The sequence below is a fragment of the Chrysemys picta genome, chromosome 3 (genome assembly GCF_011386835.1).
Source record: "Chrysemys picta bellii isolate R12L10 chromosome 3, ASM1138683v2, whole genome shotgun sequence".
Lineage (NCBI taxonomy): Eukaryota > Metazoa > Chordata > Testudines > Emydidae > Chrysemys > Chrysemys picta.
Genome location: NC_088793.1, coordinates 87,471,621 through 87,494,761, shown reverse-complemented (window position 1 = coordinate 87,494,761; position 23,141 = coordinate 87,471,621). Strand labels below are relative to the sequence as shown.

Sequence of the window (23,141 nt, the reverse complement as noted above, 5' to 3'; positions counted from 1 at the left end):
GAGAAAAGTCAGTGGACCATGTTCCCCATCCAACCCTTGCCCAATCAGAGGTCTATAATGTCCAATGTTAAAAATAGCACTCACAATGATCATGGAATATACAACAGTGATGCTTTAGTAATGGGCTAATGCAACCCCCTGCATTTGTCCAGGGGTTGTACGAAGATGTAAGGAGAGTGGCTGGTGAAGAATCTTATCCCCACATCCCACACCAGGGAGAGATTCCACAGTCACTCAGCAGAAACTGTGGCTGCCCAGTGGCTGGAGCATCCAACTAACTCTGTATCTGAGTCTTCATTTTGTTGCACACAATTTTCTTCTTTTACACTGTGATCCACAAAGCCTGCATTAGGTGCCTCAGCTCCCGATAGAATGAATGGAGAGAATGAGATTCATACAACCAACATGCTAGATAAGGAGCTGCCTAAGCTAGGCAATGGAAAATGCTGAGAAGAGGGGTATGTCCTAAGTCCTGCCCTCTCCTGGAGACAGATGTCCAAGTATGGGCTGCAGGGAAGCACCTATCTCTGCTTAGCGCTCCACAACTGAGAATCCAGCTCCTGGAGTCAGCCAGCTTAAGAGTCTAAACGGTTTCTTGCTGGAATGAAGTAGAAACCTGCATTGCTAAACACAAAATGGGAGGAGAAGGAGGTGCTGACTAATTTGAAACTTGAACCAGAGGTTCCCATTCTCCCCACTGCCAGAGTGGAAGAAAGGATTTGCATGCCGGTCTCCCACCTGTGATTGAATGCCCTCCCTGTATTTACACCCTATATACAATTCTAATAAGCTTTGTACAAAACAGGCCTTTTGAGGCATCATTTGAAAACTAATAACTCACTGGTCAATAATTACCAAGGAAGACAAGAACCCAGCCCTTTGAACTTGAGGGCAGACTCTGACTTGAGAGTTTGGTCAGCTATATTATGGGGAACATGTGGTAAGGATTTTACCTTGAACCAAGTTTAGTTTGTTAAGTTTTAGTTACTAGAAAGTGTTGTATCTTTATTTCTCTTCTAACCATTTCTGACTTCAGGGCTTTATACATGTGCTCACCTAAAATCTCTCTCTCTTTGTAGTTAAATAAGCTTGTTTTATTCTTTAATCAAAACTAATCCAATGTTGTGTTTAAACTGAATTGTTTGGTAACTCCAATTAAAGTAGCAAACTGTTGTACATTGACCCCTTAGGTGGGCAGAGGTCTTCTAATATCTGAACTGTCCAGCAGAGGGCTGGATGGCACAGAACACATGTTTAAGGAAAAATTGGGACTGGGAGTGTGTTGGGAAGCAGGATCAAGGCTGCTGGAAGCCAGAGTGTGGCTGGCGTGTATCTGGTGCAGCTATTTCCAAACAGTCAAGGTGTGACCTTCATGCTGTTTGTGAGTGGCCCAGGTTGGGACCTACACCAGTGAAGTATTGCGAGGCACCCATGATTACAGGGCAGGTGGTGACTGTGAAGGGTTGTCACACCTGGGGTGAAGCCTGGAAGCTGTTGGAAGCACTGTCCCCCCTGACTATTCAGCTAGGTTGGCCTCCCACAGTAAGGGTGACCAGATGTCCTGTTTTTAAAGGAACAGTCCCATATTTAATCCCTCCTGCGGGTATCCCAACTTTTTCTTAAAAATGGGCAAATTGTCCCATATTTTCTCTCCCTCTCCCCCATCAGTACTGGCGGTCCTGCTGCTGGATGGATCCTTGCTCGTCAGATGCCCGCTAACCAGCGTTGAATGGTGGAGTCCAGTGGCCGATGATGGGGTGGGTGTGTAAGGCTAGTGGTGGGGCAAAGATGCAGCATGCAGGGGTTAGCCGTTACCCCGGCTGGTCTGTCAGTGCAGCCCCCGCTGCATGCCGGCTCTCAGCCAGCAGGGCCCTGCCCCCAGTCCCGTTTCTGGCCAGCGCTGCCTGCGTGCTGCGAGCTATGGTGGCTGGTGAGTGCGGGCAGGCCCCAGGCGGTGGCCAGTTACGTGTCGCCTCTGCTGCCTGCCCATCGGCCCTTTACCTGCTTCCCCTCTCGCTGTCCTCTCCCTGCTTTGCCCCTTCCCCCTCAGCCCCGCTGCTCCTCCATATCCCTGTCCCACTCCCAGTGCTGTGAGGAGAATTAGCCCTGGTCGGAGCACTCAGCTCACCAAAAGCCTTGCCGGCAGGCTCCTTCCTTCCCCCATTGCCTCTGGGGCGGTACCCTGGGAAAGCCCAAGACCCCCTGGCCTGGGGCGCTGGCCAGGAGGAGCCCTGCATGTGCCAAGCCCTGCATGTACCAAAGCCCCGCACAGTGCTGCCATGGGGAAGCTTCTCCGCCTCTCAGCTAAGCTCTGGAGTGGCAGGGAGTGAGGGGGAAAGTTATTTCCAGCCTGTTCATGCACAAACCTACAGAGTCCACAGCAGCCCCCCGGGAAGGGGCTTAGCACCCTCTTCACCCCCCACCCGACCCTGGGTCCTTCCCCACAGGGAGCACCTGGCTGCTCTGTCCCCTAGGCACCCTCCCTTGCTGAGCCACCTCTCTGGCCGGGTTCGCTGAAGCCCCTCCAGTCAGGTTCCCTGGACCCTGGTGCACAATGCATCCTTAGGGATTAACCCCTTCCTGCCCACACTGTAGCCAGGGGACAGGAGACGGCTGGGTTATGTCAGTGGCCAGCAGCAGCCTGGAGGTGTTAGCTGCCTTTTGAAACTGTGTGGGCAGGAAGGGACAAGCTGCTTCCAGCCACACAGGATGGGGAAGGGGGAGAAGAGACGAGCTCTGTAAAGACACAGGCCAGGTCATCCCTGCCCCGCCTCCTCCTTCCCTGCAGCTGGAAGAAGCCCCCATCCGTTCCCTCATGCACAGTACCGAAAGGCTGCTGCTGGCCACATTCTGGTGTGAATCCTGGCAGAAATCGGGGGTGGGGGAGGGTGTGACCCTGCATGCCCGCACATGTCGCCTCAGGGAGACACGGCTCCAGGTAATAGGAGAAGCAGGTTTGTCTGGGGGGACAGTCAGGCATAGAGGGCCTGAATTTTTAAAAACTGTCATGCAAAGGTTTAAAATGATCCCTGAAGTACACAGGTTGAAATGTAGAAATCTCAGGGAAAGTGCCAGCAGGAGTCATAGTGAGTATGCCTATAAAATGTGTGAGCTAATGAGAAAATGGGCAAAGGGAAAGGGGACTAAAAACTATAACCAATTGTTTGATCTCTTTGCTCAAGAACATTTCCTAAGCATCTGTTCTGAGGAAGTCAGAGACACAATATGGGATAAATCTTTAAACTCTCTACAGGAAATTGCCATCCTGGCTGATTCCTTTGTGCAAGCCAGATTGTCTAATGAGTGCGAGACACAGAATGAGGGGCACAAAGTGAGTGTAAAGGGGGGACTCTATTTTATCCCTGGGAAGGAGGAGGACAGTTGGCAGCCCAGGCACTCATCTCCCCAAAATCGTTCCCCTCCTAAAAATCCCCATCACAGACTTCTTGTGCAGGAAAATGGTCCAAGAAGGTACTCCACTGAGCACCTGAGAAATCAGTTCCCTAAGCTAAAAGAAATTAAGCCTACAGCCCATCGATTCCTGATTAATGCAGCTCTCCTTAACACAGAACCCCAAGAGGTACCTGCAGCTCCTCTGATTAATTTTGTGAGGAATTTATTAAGGTCACCAAGCTGAATGGCAAAGAATGCAAAGAGTGGAAGACACTGGTGCCCAAATCTCACTGGTCAGGGAAAGCATGGCCCAGAAGACTGACATGTTGCCTGGCCGGGAGGTAGAGCTTCTGGCACCAGGGGAACACAAAATTCTTGGGTCTTCGGCTAAGGTTCATTTGGAATAGGAAGGCTGAGAGAGTGACTTAACAGTGCAGAGGCTGAATAGTATCCCTGTAGAAATGCTCATGGGGAATGATATTTTGCATATGACTAATGCCGTTAATGTTTAACCTGTAGCAAAAAGAAATATTGTACGAGGATTCCAGAGGGAAATGGTAAAGACCCAGAAACTGCTATGGGGTTGGGGAAGGTCCCTCCAGCTCCACTGCAGCAGAAGAAATCAGTGTATTTCCAGTGCAGGCCAAGACCAGCTCCTGTATGTTAAAGGAAAGAAGCATGCCTTTGGAGCTAGAGGGGAAGGAATTAACCCCGTTACTGAAGAATCTGTCCCAGTTGTCAGCTGCCAGCATTTTGCAGATGAACAAAGGGGAGACCCCGCGCTAGAGTGCAGAAGGAATATGTCCAACGGGGATCCGTACTCAGAGAAAATGAGGAGAGGTTTTTTTGAAGAGGCAAAGCCAGTAACTTAATATGTACAAAGATACAGAAAAGAGTGAAAAGACCTGAGTATGGTTCGGATTAACTTCAGGGACAGTCAGTCCAAACAAAAGGCTTGGTATGACCAACTCACCTCTGTGGCATTTCTATTCCACCCCTATTTTGACCTTCCACACTAGTCTATGTGGGGCTTGTGCAAAGACCTTTCATGGAGCAGGTGGGGAGTCTGACAATGTGATACACAGGCTGGTTTAGTTAGCTAATATTTTTCACCTGCTGTAGTCAAAATGAGAAAATTCTGGGCTTTTTGAAATCTGAAACAGACATTAGCAACATATTCAAAGTGGGGAATATCTCTGACTCGTGTCAAATTGAGATACTTTGACCTGGGAAATGATTGCACAGAAAGTGGACCAAGAACTTTAAGTAATTTTGAGCCAGCACCAGGAATATTTGCTGCACTCAGTCCCGACCTTTAGTTCCTGTGCTACTGTTGCCTATGAAAATCACTGGAACATCTGAAGATTATTCTGCAGGGCATACATTGTGAGTAGGGCAGCAATGGAGGGGTGGTCTGTTGAGCATAATTAGTACAGACAGTGGATTTGCTTGGTTAGTACTGGATAAGTATGGCAGCGTAGCAGATGTTTTATTGCCTCACTTCCATGGTGCCAGAAGAGAGATCATGTGCATGCCGCCTGTATATGTCTTTCCTACTCCTCACCCTGGCTTGCCCTTTTCACTTTATCCCAGAGTCCAGACTACATGGACAGGCCTTCAGAGGGCCCATGAGGACAATGCTACAGAAGCAGCTGAGCTCCCCTCCACATGGAAAGGGAAGCTCCAGTTGTGTAGTTGACGGCAAACATGGGTAAATGGAGTTTGCCCACTTCTCATTTGGGGAATATAGAGTTAAGTTTAGGTGTGTTTACCTACCCCACTTCCTTTTTTACCACTAGGGAGAGCAGCATGCAGAGAAGGTTCCCTCCATGCCTGGATGTAGGGCACACAGCCTGATCATTTAGTGGTCTCTTCACAAGACTACAGACATGTTGGTAGTCCCGGCTGTATTCATTCTGAGTAGCAAGATACATTATCACAAGCAATTGGCTGAAACTGGCTCATTTGGAAAATTAAATTTTTCCATTAACTAGGACCTTTTCTAATCTAAAATAAGCTTTTTTGAAGTAAACGTGACTTCTGGCATCAGCATAGCTGAAACATTGTAGTTGTGTTAATCAGAATAAGCTAGTAATCTCCTGTTTAGCTACAGTATTCCAGTTACTAATGAGACAATGGTATAGTGTAGTGTAAAGGATATTCTGTGCACAATATAAAAAAACTCACATAATATAAAAACGAACAGGAGTACTTGTGGCACCTTAGTGACTAACAAATTTATTTGAGCATAAGCTTTTGTGGGCTACAGCCCACTTAATCGGATGCATAGAATGGAACATATGGTAAGGAGATATATATACACATACAGAGAACATGAAAAGTTGGGAGTTGCCCTACCAACTCTAAGAGGCTAATTAATTAAGATGAGCTATTATCAACAGGAAAGAAAAAACTTTTGTAGTGATAATCAAGGTAGCTCATTTCAAACAATTTGACAAGGTCTGAGGATACTTAACATGGGGAAATAGATTCAATGTGTGTAATGGCTCAGCCATTCCCAGTCTCTATTCAAGCCTAAATTGATGGTATTTAGTTTGCATATTAATTCAAGTTCAGCAGTTTCTCTTTGGAGTCTGTTTTTGAAGCTTTTCTGTTGCAAAATTGCCACCTTTAAGTCTGTTACTGAGTGACCCAGAGAGGTTGAACTGTTCTTCTACTGGTTTTGGAATGTTATGATTCCTGATGTCAGATTTGTGTCCATTTATTCTTTTGCGTAGAGACTGTCCAGTTTGGCCAATGTACATGGCAGAAAAGATATTGATGTTGATTTAAAGAACGAACACACACACACAGCAGAATCTACTGGTAAGAATTTTTTTGTATATATGATATGGAAATAGAACTAATTCTTATGAAGGGAAACTCTTACTAGTATTAAGATTATACTAGGATAGTCTGCAACTCCCAATAGGAATTGGGGGGGCAAACAACTTAATTAGTTTTAAGAGAGAAAGGGACACATTTATGTGTGATTATATGCTGGAGTTGCTTGTGATGGTAGGGAGCAGGGCTCAGCAACCTTTGGGCTTAAACCCACTGTCTTATATTTATACTTCAGGATTTCAGCCAGTCCTCTGCAGAGGTCAGGAAGGGATTCCCCACCTTCCCATTGCATTCTGGGCTTTTTTTGTTTGTTTGTTTGTTTGGTGGGGGGGTTGGAGTTTTTTTCTCCTTCCTTTGAAGCATCCGGGATGGCCATGGCTGTGGATGGGACATTAGATGGTTGGGGAGGGAAGGGCTCTGAGGTGGCTCAAGGCATTTTCTCAGGTTCTTGGCTGGCTGGTTCTTGCTCAGGGTCTAACTGATCACCATACGTGGGGTTGGGAAGGAGTTTCCCCCCAGGTCAGAATGGCAGTGATCTTGGGGAGGTTTCACCTTCCTCTGCAGCATGTGGGTGTAGGTCACTTGCTAGGATTATCTGGGGTATATCTCACTTAATCATTTGTCTGCCATTGCAGTGGCCTCAGGCACTGGTGCACTTCAGTCCCTCCTATTTTCTGCCTGTGGCACACAATAGTCGAGTCTCCTGTGAGCTGTAATTCTTTGGTCTAATTTCAGTTATTGGGTTTAGACTGTGGGTGCTTGGTGGTGTAGGTGGCCTGAGTAACACAGGTCAGACCAGATGATCTGGTGGTCCATTCTGACCTTAGACTCTATGACAGTAGATTCTGCAGGTTTTTTAACACTCATTGATTTTGCCTTTTATTTAAAGTTTTTCCTTGTTATGACTCTGCAGATTATTTATTCCTTTGTATATTCTTGAACAAATCAAAAGTAGAGGTGAGCAGTGGGTAACATATCAGCTGTTTATAGCATAAACAAGTGTTCAGAACAGTCTGGTATCCAAAAACAACCCCAGTATGGACTGGGATTTTGTCATTCACACTAATATTAATCTAAAATCTACTAATTATACTGGAGATAGAGATCTTATAACTCCCAAAGCTCTCATGTGAGAGATGGGACCAAATTAAAACCTTGTTTATCTCTAAAATGCACAAATCCAAACCTTCTATCTGAACACTTCTGAATACAGCAGTTCAAAATCTGAATGCAAACATTAAAGTTTTGGTTGTTCATATTCAGCCCTATGAATTATATATATAGAGAGAGATGAGTTGTGTAAACCACACATCTCCTGAGTGTGGTGTTCTGTCCCATCTAGTGGCACCGAGACTACTTAAAGAGAGAGAGTTAAATGAATCTGCTCTACAGCCTTAGCTAACAGCCAGTTGGCTTTTAGCTCATGTGGTAGAGGCTCATGCACTAAGCTCCAGAGGTCCCCAATTCAATCCTGCCTACTAACGACCAGGGTCTGTTGGCATTACAGTTGCACACTGTAGCAGGGTGGTTACATGCTCCTGCCCTGAGGGGTTTAAAACAGCCCTGGAGGAGGGCTGTGGGAGGAGAAAAGCAGCGAGGGGAAACAGCCTCAGCTGGGGGCCACACCCCAATCAGGGCCCAGCTGGCTCTATAAAGGCTTGAGCCAGGAGTAAAGGCACACAGTCTCTCTCTGCCTTCAGAGAGAGAGGGGGGCCTGGCTGCTGGGGAGCTAGATAAGGTACCTAGAGTGGAGCAGGGCTGGGGGAAGGCTAAGGGAGCTGGGGAACTCTGGCCTGGAAACCCCCCAGGCTGCAGCCTAGTATAAGGCCAAACAGGTACTGGGGTTGTAGGGGACAGCCCAAGGCTCAGAGGCAACAGGCCCAAACCCCCCTTGCCAGTGATGAGTGGCATACACTGCAGTCTGCCCCAGGGAATGGGGGCTAGTTGGTGACTGGAAGTAGCCTTATACTGGGGCAAGGTGGGAATAGGGGGTGGGAGTTCCCCTGGGCGGGGCGACCCTGAGACTGAGGGGTTACTGCCAGAGGGGCAGCACCCCAGAGAAAGGGGCACTGGGGTCCTGGGAGGGACATGGGGGCCAGCGGTAAGGCAGATCACCAGCCTGCAGAGGGCGCTTTGGAAGCTGAACGAGCTAATTCCCGACAGAAACCAGCAGGAGGCGCTGCAGATGCAAACCAAGAGCCAGGGTTCTGGTCAGAGTTTAGCTCTAATTTAATGTTTCTTCTGCAATACTTAGTCTTTGGATTCTGTGTCATGAAAATGTTGCCATCTCATGTAGCCTAATAATTAGTCCCCTTATTAATTTATCGGTATTAGTTTAAACAGGAGCCACTGTAATGAACTGTGGAGTATAAAATTAATAGGGTCTAGGAATGTATTACTGTCATGTGAAAATGCAAAGTGGTGCAGAAATTCTGATGTATTATCACAGATAATATCACAGGTTCTTCTGGGTGGTAACAATATATCTTCTAAACAATGAGATGGGCATGGGGTTCAAAAGACACAAGAAAATTAATCATGCAGCCTGAAAGTGCATCTGGAACACACATCCCAAACATCTATGGCATGGAAGCATGCATTACGCTAGGGGAAAAAAATGATAGTGTGAAGGATATATCTAAGATGTTTAACAAAAATGAAATGAGTCTAAATTAGTAAACCTTATTGTAGGTGTAGGACATAACGGTTACCAATCTTTTTATGTCTCTGTGGCATGTTTGCACTGTGTAGTGCTTGTTTTGATACAGTATTGTTTGTAAGGCCAAACTAATTAATCAAATGAATTAATCAAAATATTGCTCAAAATAAAAACACTTTTAGCAAGGAAAACACCGTGAGTTCAACAGTATTCCACCTTCGTGATTTCTTAAAGAAATACAAAACTACTACACCACATCTGAAGACATATGTACTTGAAAGTCATGAATTTGTCAATGAATTCATCACAATTACAGAATGTCCTATACTACATAAGTGCCAATCTTCAATAAAAATCAGCACTCAGTAGTTCTTAAAAATTCCATTGTCTTTCTGTGTGATGAGATTATTCAAGTTAGAGCCACATCAGGCTTCAATGCAAAGAAAAAATGAAAGAACATAGTTCAAATTCTTTGATAGGATAACAAGTCTTGTGGATAAGGGAGAAGCAGTGGATGTGGTATACCTAGACTTTAGTAAGGCATTTGATATGGTCTCGCATTATATTCTTATCAATAAACTAGGCAAATACAACTTAGATTGGGCTACTATAAGGTGGGTGCATTACTGGCTGGATAACCGTACTCAGAGAGTAGTTATTAAGGGTTCCCAATCCTGTTGGAAAGGTATAACAAGTGGAGTTCCACAGGGGTCTGTTTTGGGACTGGCTCTGTTCAATATCTTCATCAACGACTTAAATATTGGCATAGAAAGTACGCTTATTAAGTTTGCAGATGATACCAAACTGGGAGGGATTGCAACTGCTTTGGAGGATAGGGTCATAATTCAAAATGATCTGGACAAATTGAAGAAATGGTCTGAGGTAAACAGGATGAAGTTTAATAAAGACAAATGCAAAGTGCTCCACTTAGGAAGAAAAATCAGTTTCACACATACAGAATGGGAAGAGACTGTCTAGGAAGGAGTACAGCAGAAAGGGATCTAGGGGTTATAGTGGACCACAAGCTAAATATGAGTCAACAGTGTGATGCTGTTGCAAAAAAAGCAAACGTGATTCTGGGATGCATTAACAGGTGTGTTATGAGCAAGACACGAGAAGTCATTCTTCCGCTCTACTCTGTGCTGGTTAGGCCTCAACTGGAATATTGTGTCCAGTTCTGGGCACTGCATTTGAAGAAAGATGTGGAGAAATTGGAGAGGGTCCAGAGAAGAGCAACAAGAATGATTATAGGTCTAGAGAACATGTCCTATGAAGGAAGGCTGAAAGAATTGGGTTTGTTTAGTTTGGAAAACAGAAGACTGAGAGGGGATTTGATAGCAGTTTTCAAGTATCTAAAAGGGCGTCATAAGGAGGAGGGAGAAAACTTGTTCATCTTAGCTTCTAAGGATAGAACAAGAAGCAATGGGCTTAAACTGCAACAAAGGAGGTTTAGGTTGGACATTAGGAAAAAGTTCCTAACTGTCAGGGTGGTTAAACACTGGAATAAACTGCCTAGGGAGGTTGTGGAATCTCCATCTCTGGAGGTATTTAAGAGTAGGTTAGATAAATGTCTATCAGGGATGGTCTAGACAGTATTTGGTCCTGCCATGAGGGCAGGGGACTGGATCTGATGACCTCTCGAGGTCCCTTCCAGCCCTAGAATCTATGAATCTATGAAAGAACACTTGACAGATTTCTTTAAGGATGTCTGTGCTTAGTGTTTGTCAGTGTGCATTTCCTCCCTAGTCCACAGCATGTAATATGTTGGAGTGGGGGGGAAGCTTCACCCCTCAGATGGCCCCTTTGTTATGCTGTGGTGTCATAAAATGACCAATAAAGCCCAAAACTGGACAGTGGCTGGTGCAGGCTTTGTGCAAGGCAGTTCATGCTGCACTACTAGGCCCCTGCTGCAATCTCAGTTTTGGGGGCCTTTGAGGGTGAGTCCGGAGGTGGTGGTGGGAGGGTCCTGTCAGAGGTAAAAGAGAGTAAGGCTGCAAAGCATAGCATTGTGGAGATTCTAGGTAGTGCTGCTACTATCAGGAAGCTGGGACTGGCTGCTGTAACTTTGATGTCTGAAGTATCAGGGATTAGCCGTGTTAGTCTGTATCTACAAAAACAACAAGGAGTCTGTTGGCACCTTAAAGACTAACAGATTTATTTGGGCATAAGCTTTCGTGGGTAAAAACCTCACTTCTTCAGATGCATAGAGTGAAAGTTACATAATGCCCGCATCTGTAACTTTCACTCTATGCATCTGAAGAAGTGAGGTTTTTACCCACGAAAGCTTATGCCCAAATAAATCTGTTAGTCTTTAAGGTGCCACCAAACTCCTTGTTGTTTTTGATGTCTGAGTTATGCCAGGAATCTCACTGGGCCATACAGCAGCCCAGAATCAGTATGGTGCGAAGATATTGTTCTATATATAAAGTCTATGTATGGATATTTGCATGCAGGTGAGAAACTAAGAGATTTTCAAAGAAGGTGCCTGCAATTTCATACATATATTTGTAAACAGTTAATTTACACACAAGTGAGGGGAGTTAAGGGTGGGGGCACAAACTTATGTTTACAAAAGGCCACACCTGTGTAGCTGTTTTTAAATCAAAGTACCCTCCCTCCCCTGAGTCTGGTGACAAAGCCTAAGGGTACGTCTACACTTACCGGAGGGTCCGGCGGCAGGCAATCGCTGTTCTGGGATCGATTTATCGCGTCTGGTTAAGACGCAATAAATCGATCCCGGATCGATCCCGGAAGTGCTCGCTGTCGACGCCAGTACTCCAGCTCGGCGAGAGGAGTACGCCGCATCGACGGGGGAGCCTCCCTGCCACGTCTGGACCCGCGGTAAGTTCGGACTAAGGTACTTCGAATTCAGCTACGTTATTAACGTAGCTGAATTTGCGTACCTTAGTCCGAAGTGGGGGCTTAGTGGGGACCAGGCCTTAGACAAAGAAAGGGAAAGCCTTGTGTTAAAATACAGAGCGAAGGTCCCACCCTTGGGTTTCTTCTCCCCTGGTGTTCCTGCTGCGGATCCAGACACTCCCCAGACATTTGCCAGCCAACGTTCAAAACAAACAAGGTGGAGTTTCCCTTTGCCTAGGAGAGGCTACCAGTAGCTACAGCTCACTCCAGTTTCTCTTGTTATGAGGGAGAGAGCTGCTTATATTCTACCCACCTACCCAGCATATTTTGAGGCCAATGGAGGCCTAGGAACCACAGCAATCCTGTTGCTACACATTCTGTTTCGTTCTGGCTGAGAGAGGAGGGGAGCTTTGACTGGCCCACATATCAAGGCTCCAGACCTGGGCCCTAGCCAATTGGCAGGGGGTTCTCTCCAAAACCACAGGCTGCTATCTGCCCTCTCCCTCAGTAGTGGTTTCCTTTGTCCCACAGCTCTGTCTACTTAAGACATAGTGGGAAGGCCCTGGGTCCATAAAACCTCATTCCAGGGGTTTTATTAAAAGTGTGAATAACTTATCCATGTGCACATGTGTGTGCCCAGTTGTGCACAGCTAAAATTGAAAATTCAACCCTAAAAACCGATAAACTTTTCACTACTAATTAATTGCTAGTTAATTACATTATGTCCTTTTTCAAGGATGCATTCAGTTAAGTTAGTTAATAGGTAACAGGAATTGATAACTGAGATCTCTTGGAAAGGAAAAATTAGTGAACATATAACTTATTTTTCAGATAAGATGACAAATGTTGTGTAATGTAAGTAGACAGGAATCACTCAACTTCTTTTCTGATAGTGAAATTGTAGGATTTGATCTCCATGTACCTTTCCATAAAGTAGGTTGTTTTGCCCAATGATTAAGTTCATTACTTAAAAAGTGATCTGCATGGGAAATGGTTATCTTCTTTTAAGTAATTTAATTCAGTAAATGATTTGTCTTGGAGAAATGCTCAGCAAGACAAAGAATCTTTAAATCCCAAAAAAGCGTACCTCATTGAATGTAAACCAAGCCACTGCTTGCTTTGTTGATTTAATTAATCTGGAATGCATGATTCATGAGTAATGTGCCTCTATTCAACATAAAGCCTAAATTAGTGCATCAGCTATAACTTCACTGGATAGCAAAAAACAAGTGGTCATAAAATATTTAAAGAAAAATTAAAGTGGGCTGTCATTGTGAGTCTGTGAGGACAAGATGACTCCCTGCACTTAGAACTGGCTGTAAATTTCGAGAGCTTGCAGCAATGCTGTTCTGAACCTGAGGATCAATACTTTCATATCAGGACTATCAACCAAATCTTAGTCACATATGTCACATTATATCTCAAATTCAGCTGAGAAATGGCAGTCGGCATACAACCCATAAGAATTATTTTCTGCTGACAACAGCAAAAAGCTCCTACACCTAGCACTGCCCTCCACCTCCCCCACAAAAAGATTTCCTTTTTCTTTTCACAGTATTTTAAGAAAATAAAGCAACTGTTGAATAAATAATTTATCCTTATTTAGAGAAACTGAAATCATGAAGATATATTTTCCATCCATCATGCCAATTGCATAGAGTTCCATCACCTCTTATCAAACTATATTGTTGTCCCTTTTTGACCCAAGCATATTCCAGCTGGGAGCAGAAATTGATGGAGTCTGATCTTTTCTTTGATGCAATCTTGTTTATTTACTGGGAATCTATAAAGTCCTGCTTCTCTGAATGCAACCAAGAACAAAAGGAGCAGTTTCTTAGCTTACAGCTCCAAACCAATTTAGCCAACAGCCCCAAAAGTTCTTTTTCTAGCTTTTTCCAGGGTCAAACTGCTCACTGGCTACTGCTTGGTTTTCTTGCCTTTTTTTTTTTTTTTTTTTTTTTTTTTTGCCTCTCTCTCTCTCTGTTCTAGTCTATTCTCAGTTTCTGTATGTTCTGCCTTCCCCGCTCCACCACACACATATATGCACAAATAAAATACAAACAATAATCAACCAACCCCCTTCAGTGATTCAGCCCAAACTCCCAACCTGGTTCATAACCCGCTTTTGTCTTAGGTCAAAGGGGGTGGGGGGCTTCCGAATAACATCCTGACAGTTATGTTAATTGAAGGGTACATTTACACCCAGTCTCAAAGAGGTTGGTGATCGATGCAGTCACCACTACCTCTCAGAATAACAGTATTTCATATAGACTTCAGTGAGAGTTGTTCCTGTATAAATCCTGTAGGAACACAGTCCTAAGTGTGTATTGTTTTTAAATGCCACATAGCAGGTTACTCTAATACACCTACCTCTGAAAAGATGCAGGGAGTCAGTTGCCCCTAATACATCTCCAAAAGCAGCACAATCTGAACTAAATATAGGTATAATAAAGAAGCGAGAAGAAAATGTAATTCTTTTTTTCCATAATATGACCAGAAACAGGACTGGGCCCTCTGTTGTCCTGTCTAAGTTCTGTGGGTAAGTTTGGCAGAATTCAAGGCTTTTTTATATAAGTTTGATGGTTTACACTGATGTTTATTTTTAAGCATTTTTTTTTTTCAATTTTAATCTATTTAAACTTTTACACTGCACAAAATTATGGGTTTCAAACATTTTTTTTCAATTTTTATTTAATTGTTTTTAATTGTGGGAAATTATACGGATCACACATCGGGGGGGGGGGCAGACAATAATTATTAAATGACAGACACCTAGATTCAAAAAGTTAAAGCTTCATAACCTTTAACACACAAATTGTCAACACTGAATGTCAAAATATATGAAGTAAATATCCTCAGATCAAACGCTAATAAGTTTTCAAGCAGCATTTTTCTTACTGTGCCTATCTGTAAATGTCTGTTATTGATGGAAATATTTTTTCATCAGTTTGTGTGTGTACAGTGAAATCAACTTTGCTGACATTTACTGATCAAAATCTAAGCCTTCCAAACCTATCTATGGTGATGTTTTGTTTCTATGACTGATTCTTTTGGGTGGACTGTAGTTTTATTTAGAAAGATGATAAATAGTAATAACATTATTGATGTATAGTTATTAATTTATTTGCATTGGAGTACTGCCTATAAACCCTAGTCATGGATCAGGGCCCCACTGTATAAACACCTAACAAAAAGCCATTCTCTGCCCCAAATAGCTTACAGTATACTAACAATGTGTTACATGGCTTGGGGAATAAATCCATAGAGTCTGCTTTGTGCACAGAAAAACAAGGGCCAGTCCTCAGGACAGGACCAAAATTAGTGGAATAAAACAAGGAAGAAAGGAGTCAAAGAAGGAAAAAAGGGGAGGCTAAGGGTCAGGTTGTTCCAAGGGTCAGGGGAGGAAAGGACCTTGCGATCCTGCATGTGCCAAGCACAGTCTCAGTTCTTACTCTCAGGGAGGGCCAGGACTATAGTGGTGATAGCTTTCTCAATGCTGTAAGGGAAGGACCGGAACCCAACTGGTGCAGAGAGGATGGTACACCCTTTCAAAGGATGAAACAGAAATATAGTCTGGAGTACCAGAGACACTATGACTGCCTCTGATCCAGTGAATGCATTGCACTTTCTGCTTTCCATTACCCACTACTGGGTGCTAAAGTTGAACTCACACTGATGGCCCAAAAGTGAAATCCTGGCCCCATTCAAGTCAATATCGAAATTCCCATTGACTTCAGTTGAAACACCCACTCAGTATTTGCATGCTGTATTTGTGTGGCTGAGTGCAGTTCTTAATGTTTTTGCATAGCCAAAGTATACTGAACAAAGCACTGATACGTTTTTAAATGTATTTCTATTTTTAATATTGTTATATAGACACACACTTTTTTAAAAAGTAGAGGATGTTACCCGAAATTGGGTCAGCTAGTAAGCTTAGGGAGGACTAATAACCACCCAGAGTTTGGCAGAAAGCAGTACATTTATTACATTGATAGCTAAGTGCAAAAGAAGGGGGAGGAGGGTGTCACACTCACACTTGCATACTCATGCTCCCAGGACAGGCACAGCACTGGAGATGTTGCGATCCTTTAAGGTAAATGTCCCACAGCACAGCGATGGATGGTGTGATGAAGGTATGTCTTCCTGAGGCACGATGGAATGCAATGCAGCGAACCACTGGCCAGGCGGTCAGGGCGAAGGGCCTTCACGGGAGGTACAAGCTTGTGAGTGCACTCCTGAGCACATGGCCCCTTCCCCTTTTAAGGACCTGCTCCTCATGGCCTGCGACTAGAGATGACTTGGCCACATCTGGTTGGTCACACTCCACCTCGGGCAGTGTCCATGTATTGGGTGTGTGAGTGCTGCCTAATCAGAGTGTCATGGCCTGCGACTAGAGATGACTGGGCTGCGTTTGGTTGGTCACACTCCACCTCAGCCAGTGTCCATGCAGTGTCCATGCATTGGGTGTGTGAGTGCTGCCTAATTAGAATCCCAGACACCTTGTCTATCTGGGAGCTCTTTTGATCTTCCAGCTGTTTAAGCAGCCCATTCATCCCACAAGCATTCCAGGAGGGAGGGGAGGGGGAAAGCCACTTCACAGGTATTCAAAGAGGGAGAGGAGACAAGGGGGGTGGGGGAAGTGTAACAGACCTTTTGAGCATACAGGTTATACATAGCGTACAGATCACTACTGCTCCTACAACAAAGGAAGTCCGGCATTTCCAGTTTCCTTTTCTTTCAAGTGCCAATCCTTGAATCATCAGCTGGTGGTTAGTCATACTGGACTGCTAACAAAATGAAAATTCTTCTTACTGGAAAATGATTCTTCTACAGCTTTACTATTTTTAATGCTGGCAAAACAATTCTATCAACAAAGCATTTGAGCCAAGATTTTTTGTAACAATTGATGAAAAAGTGCTACAGTTTATATATTACCACTGGATACACTGTTGCCATTATTTAGGGGGAAATTTAATGCAAAAATATATTTATAAAAATGATTTTTATTGTTGTATTTATTTTTACTGATTGGAATTGACATAATGTTACTCTAGGAAGAAATCAACATAAAAAAATCTGCACTAGCATTACTTACAAAAACTAAACAAGACTTTTATATTTACAGAACATTGTAATGAATAAAGATAAAATCTGCCTGCTCTGCTAACTGTGAGTGGGCAGATGGATGGCAAGCTTGGCTGAGTTATTTGATGGCCTTCTGGCATTCATTTTGGAATGCTGACTGGTGATTGTACTGCCGGAAATTATGTAGGTCCAGACTGTGTTTTGTCACATAAAAACTACATAAAGACATATATCATAAATACACCATGCAGACATATTTATATGGGTTTTATAAAAAAAAGTGATGAATGACATGTTATCTTCATTGTTATTGTGAGATAACATAACCACATCTGTGCTTAGTAATGTGGTCACATCTGGTCAAATTGCCACATAAGCAAAATCATATGTCATATCACGCCAGCTGAGAAAACAATGCAATGTATCACTGGACTATATTATTTTGCCCAAATACTTCTGAAGTCAGACTGCCTGTAACTGCTCGTTGGTGTCACAATGTTAAATTTCACAATGGTAACACACTGTGATTCTTTTGTTTTATGTATTTTAACCAACCATTTAACCAGCCATTAATTTTAGCTACTTTTCCCATTTACCTATTACAATTAAAAAAAAAAAAGAGTAGAGTAGGTGTTCTGAGTGTTATGCTAGCTACGGCTCAGAGCTATCGTTCTCTCTGTGCCATCTGTTGTTATCATTACCCTGGTTTTCTTCGCTGATCTTGTTTCCAGCTCATACGAAGTCAAAGTAAGATAGTGAACAGCAGCGATAACCCGTTCAGTTACCAACCAGAAAAATCACTGACGTTGAACATTTCTGAAGGGTTACATGTAGCGATGCAAAATGTCTGCTCTAAAGAGATCAACTGGAAGCAATGGCTAAGCTGCTACAGTCAATTGGCATCTAGAACACCTTTGACAGCATGAACCGATTTCTCCTGTTACTCATTATAATGTCATTACCACACACTTTTTGTTGTTGTTGTTGCATATTAAATGCTCATGTCAGCAACATTTATGATGAGGCATATTAGCTCTGTTCCATTTACTATTTTATGTTCAGCTGTGTCCATGCTGCAGAAGTAGCCTCAAGAACTATTTATCGCATGAATCCTAATCATCTGACTGTTACCTGGAGCTCCCATCGCTGTTAGTTGTAGCCACAGCTACAGTCTCTCCTCTTATATCCAGATTGTAGGCTCTTTAGGGAAGGGACTACCCTTCTGTTGTAGGTTTGTACCACGTCTAGCACAATGGTTGTTGAGAAGCTCAAGAAGTTGCCACAATCCAAACAGTAATAACTAAAGATGATTAAAAAATCTAGGAGATTTTTTTTAAATCTTTTCTACTGTTATTTCCAATTTGAAAATTCATCCACATTTTTTATTATCAGTTGTATAGCTGGTCAAAATCCCCACAAAAATGTCAACAATTTGAGGAGATGGCAAGGTAGAACTAAGCACCATCACTGCCTCACTAGCTTTCTGAGCACTCTCCTGTGTACATTAAAGAGGGGGGATGGATAGCTAATATTCAGTCTTGCAGCCCTTATGTCTGAGGTGGTTTTAGAGGTGTTTCCTCAGCAATGTTATATCACACTAACTACAGTTACTTCTGCCTGGATTTACAAGGGGGACTTAGGCTGAGTGCTGCCGTGCCTAACTTCTAGGTGCCCTGCCACCAAGGGGAATTCACGACTCCATGTCAGGAAAAGATAGGTGCCTAAAAGAGGGCTTCACAGATGCCAGCATGCTGAGCAAGGAGCCACCTAGCCTAGCCATAAGGAAATGCTGAGGAGAGAGGTGTGGCCTAAGCCCTGTTCCACAAAGGGAATTAGGTGCCTAACTCTGGGCAGGATTCTTAGCCATGAATCCTCTCCTGGAGTTGGGCATCAAAGCCAGGTCGGTGTTTTTCCCTGAAAAACTGAGGAGATGGTGGTCTCCTTATATCCAACAGCCCAGAGGTTAGGGCACTCATCCAACATGTGGGAGACCCAGATTCAAATCCCTCCTTTGCCAGATGTGGAATAGTAACTCAGGTCTCCCACAGGAGTTCCCTAACCTCTGGCTTATGGGAAAGTCTGTGTGGGGCTCTCTGACTCTCCTGTTGAAGCTGTTCCACTTTGTATAATGTATTTAGTCAGTGGAGCAGGGACTTTAATTTGGGTCTCCCACATTGTTCTATAGAGTCAATGTCTATCTTCCTGGTGCAGCGAATATTTGTTTATGTGGAACTGGACCACATTTGAGCAAGCAATGCCACCACTGAATCCAAAGTTGCTGTAGTGGACAGGGCTGCAGAGAGTACGGCAAGCACCCAAGAAACCACTGATTGCTCCCCTGACTCCATGCATGCCAGGGGGTCCAACCAGGAGGAGATTTACCAGGGCAGTCAAGAACTGAATAATGAGGCAGGAGTGGACAACACAGAAGAACCCTGTGCCAACAACTATACAGAAAACGCTGTGGAAGAGAGCACAGCCAGCATCCTGGCTGAAACTGCTTCAAAGGGGAGCGGTGCCTGTAAGTATTATGTTCTGTATTACAATACAACCGCATAGGGTGATTTTAAACTACTTTTTCCCCCTGAAACAGGCTGTCCAGTGACATGTGGGGCCTAGGAATCTCTCTCCACCTGCTCAGCATTTAACTGCCTTCCATCCAGCATTATATTTTTATATCTCTGCAATATTAAATCCCACAACCACCTGCTACTCTTTCTGCATCTGAACACCTCTCCATATCAAGCTGCTTCCTGCTTGCTCTCCCTCCCACTATGAACCACAATGAAATTTCCCCACCCTCTACACTCTTTGCTCAGACTGTCAGCACCGAGATGTCAGGATGTCCTTTAAAAAAGAACTACATCGCATGTAAGTCACCTTTATTGTAGTCGCTGAAACAGAAAGATTACAAAATCATTGGAAATGGTACTTGGCTCACAGTTTCATTAGCACTCTCAGCTTTTACAGGAGTTTAGTGTTCATGAGGTAAATGACCCAACTCAGGCAACAGAGACATTTCAAAATACCTAGATATTTTAGAGCACTATAACGTATTTGGATACAGAATTCTATTAATGTTGCAATGCACTTTATGCTGACCTGTAGAACTGAAAGCAAAGATACTGCTCAATTTAGACACAAAGATTGAATGGCAAAGCAGCTCTCTCAATGTTCTCCATATAACAAGTATTTGCCTTCCACTTGTTCATCAGCTGGGGTAATGGCATATATATCTCCCCAGTCTGCCAATTGCCTTTTTGAACAGGACCCTTCTGTATCTTCTAGTGATTCGCCTAAGATTTTATCCTTCAATTCTGGGACAGCTTGCAGAAGTACACACACAATTATTAACCTCTCCCCGGCTTTTCCCCCTCCATCCCAACCAGCCACCCTAAAAAGAAAAGAGACTTGAACCTCCCACCCTACAGCTCCCAAACTACATTTACAAAAATGTCAAGCATACATAAAGCTACAGAGGCCCTATAGTATGGAGAATTAAGTTATAAAACATGTTACCATGTTGAAGAGATGTGTTACCTTCAGAGTGGGAAGAGATGAGAATGACATTCCACAATTATGGGAGAAGATACATTTTATCATTGTTGGCATGGAGACTAGGAGGAGTGGAATAATAAGTACTTGTGGTTTTTTTCTGATTTCCCTTAGCACCTGTAACTGTGCAAAGTGGGGAGTTATCACCACATGGAGGCTGTCAAATCTCAAGGGGGAAAAGCTAGAGAAGATCTGTTCTCTGAAGTGTTTAATTTATCACAACAGAGGGCCTTGAAGGTGAAGTTGTGGATAAAGACGCTTTCCTGGAGCATTCTGAAACGATCAAAATGGAGTGCATGCCCCTTGGGATGGAGTTGTAGTAACTAAGGACCAAAGTTATGAGTTTTTACTATTTAAGAATTGTTCAGCCTTTTACAAAAGATAGAACAGAGGCCTAAGAAATACAAAACCTATGATCTAACAGCTATATTTTTTCTATAATCTGAGGATGCTCAGAATTGCTGCAGGTGCAGCTTTTCCCCCCGTCTGTGAATAAGTAAATGAATTAAAATTAATATTAAATTAATATCAAACATTGATATTATATGATGTGCCAGATACAGCAGTAAAATGGGGGACATAATGGAACCTAATATTATAATTAAAATGTATATAAAAGGGAAGTCAACTTTAAGTGATACAGCTTTGGTCAAAATATTTTAAACTTTAATGACAAGGCTTACCTCATAGGCAATCCTGTTAGGAAAGAAAGGGATTGAGTTTCTATTGATTTCTTTTAGTTCAGTGATAAAGTAAGACTAATGTTTCGAATCAAGAATGTTTATGCTATCAAGTTAATGAAATACACCTGTGCTGAAAGAGGCAGCAGATAAAACAAACTGAAATCTCATTGTGTGTTTATAAGGCCACTCAACCACAGTGTGGAATAATCAGCAATGTAACTGTTTGATTAATAATGCACAGACTCAGCTCAGCCATACATACCAAGGTCCTGACATTGTTGTTAAAACAAGGAGAACAGAAATGGTAGATTTATGCAGCTGTTTCAGCTTGCTAGAGAACAATAGTTCTTGAAGTGACTTTGCAATGTATAGTGGATTGCTAAAATGAGTTTAAAGAGCATGAAGGAATATGGAGGCCCTTCGTATACATTATATGAACTTTCAACTAGACATTTCAGCAGCTAGCAGAGCATTGATGGAGAAACTGAAACATGAGCAAGCATAACTGCAAAGACGGCTAAGAAGTGCACTGCAAAGGGACCCACGGAAAGCAACTTGTGACAGTAAGTTGCTAACCAGAGCAAACCAACCATTGTCCAAGGTATGTCTCAAGATGGTTGTACCAACAGCTATGACCTAACTTGTCTTACACAAGTTGGTATGACAAGATGTGTTGCACAAAGACATTGGAAAATTCTAGTCCCAGTTTCAAGAACTCAAAAGCTGATGTCTCATTCCCTGATTAGATGGTACCTCCAAAAAGAAGCAAAAGTTTGACCACCCAGCAGAAAAGGGATAAAATGGCCTATTTCCTTCAATACATCACTTCATCAAAGCTGAAGACACCCAGAGGGCAGAAGACTGATGTCCTGAGCCAGCCATGTGGGAGTCCTACTGGTGACATTAAGTACCTACCTCAGAAGGCACCTTTAACTGTTTCTTTCTATTTTGCAGCAATTTGGGTTGCCTGCTAGCCCACCAGGGGGAAAAAAATTATAGTCATGATCATCCTTTGCACCACCTGTTTGCAGCATCAGCTCCTGCTGTCAACAATAACTGACCTGAAAGTTGACAGCTGAGCAAAGATCTGGTGATAAGTAACACAGAGATTTTCTCTTGGGTGATTCCCCAAATCAATCAATTGACCACTTCCTGAAACTAGGGACCTAATTAGTAAGGAAGTGGACATGCTTGTGTATGTGTTTTAAAGATTGTCAGAGTTAGTGTGTGTTTCTTGGTTTTGTAACAGGTTTCAATCAAGATTGTTGTAAAATAGCCTTAAAACTAAACAAGTGACTGTTATTAACTAGGATTATAGAACACTGTGCCTACCATAGTTAATGGTTTTAAACTGCCTTTCAAGTTTTAGGTGTATATAGGCGTAAAATGAGATCAAGTGTGCAAGATTTTTGATCTACACTCAAGCTATACAGTCTGTCATAAATGTAGGAATTTATTTTAGGTAGTTAGAAATGTCAGTCAGACCATGGGGCTAATATATTTCATTGGGAATTAGATCAAAGGGCTTGTCTACTATAGATCCAGACACCTTCTAGAGTTGATAACCAATTGGCACAAATGAAGCCATATTCTAAGGGATTCATAGTCAAAAAGCTAAACAAAGTCACCTTCCCAAGATAGTATTTGAGTACAAGGGTTTTCTCTATTGTGATTTGATTCTGAAAACTGAATGGTTATTCCAACCAATTGTCTAGCATGGAGGCTACCCCTCTGATACCTGACACCATGCAAGGCACTGAATTTCGCCTTATGAAGTGGAAATCCATCGACCTCATCAAAAAACTTGCACAGATACAGACAGACATCATCTTCCTCTCCAAGTGCAAACAGCTGGACATCATACCAAATGGACTGAAGGTAAAAAATCCATTGCAATCGACATACTACACTGACTATTGTGAGAGAGTGTGCCACACATTCTCAAAGAAACTGAGGAACCACCTGATCAGCATCCTGTACAGCAGACAGGAGAAGTCAAGAATGAGCTCTCAAACCTGGAGACTCTCATACAAAACCAACCTTCCACACAACCTTCCACGTGG

General features: G+C 43.2%; 1 long non-coding RNA gene across 1 annotated transcript in view; it reads left to right on the top strand.

Annotated features, from left to right (window-relative positions):
• Positions 1-853: 853 nt before the first annotated feature.
• LOC122174434 (uncharacterized) overlaps positions 854-23,141 on the top strand; it is a 59,910-nt gene continuing 37,622 nt past the window's right edge. The window contains exons 1-2 of the long non-coding RNA XR_006176224.2: positions 854-940; positions 6,132-6,219. This is a non-coding gene — a long non-coding RNA (uncharacterized LOC122174434). The remainder of the gene's footprint in view (positions 941-6,131; positions 6,220-23,141) is intronic.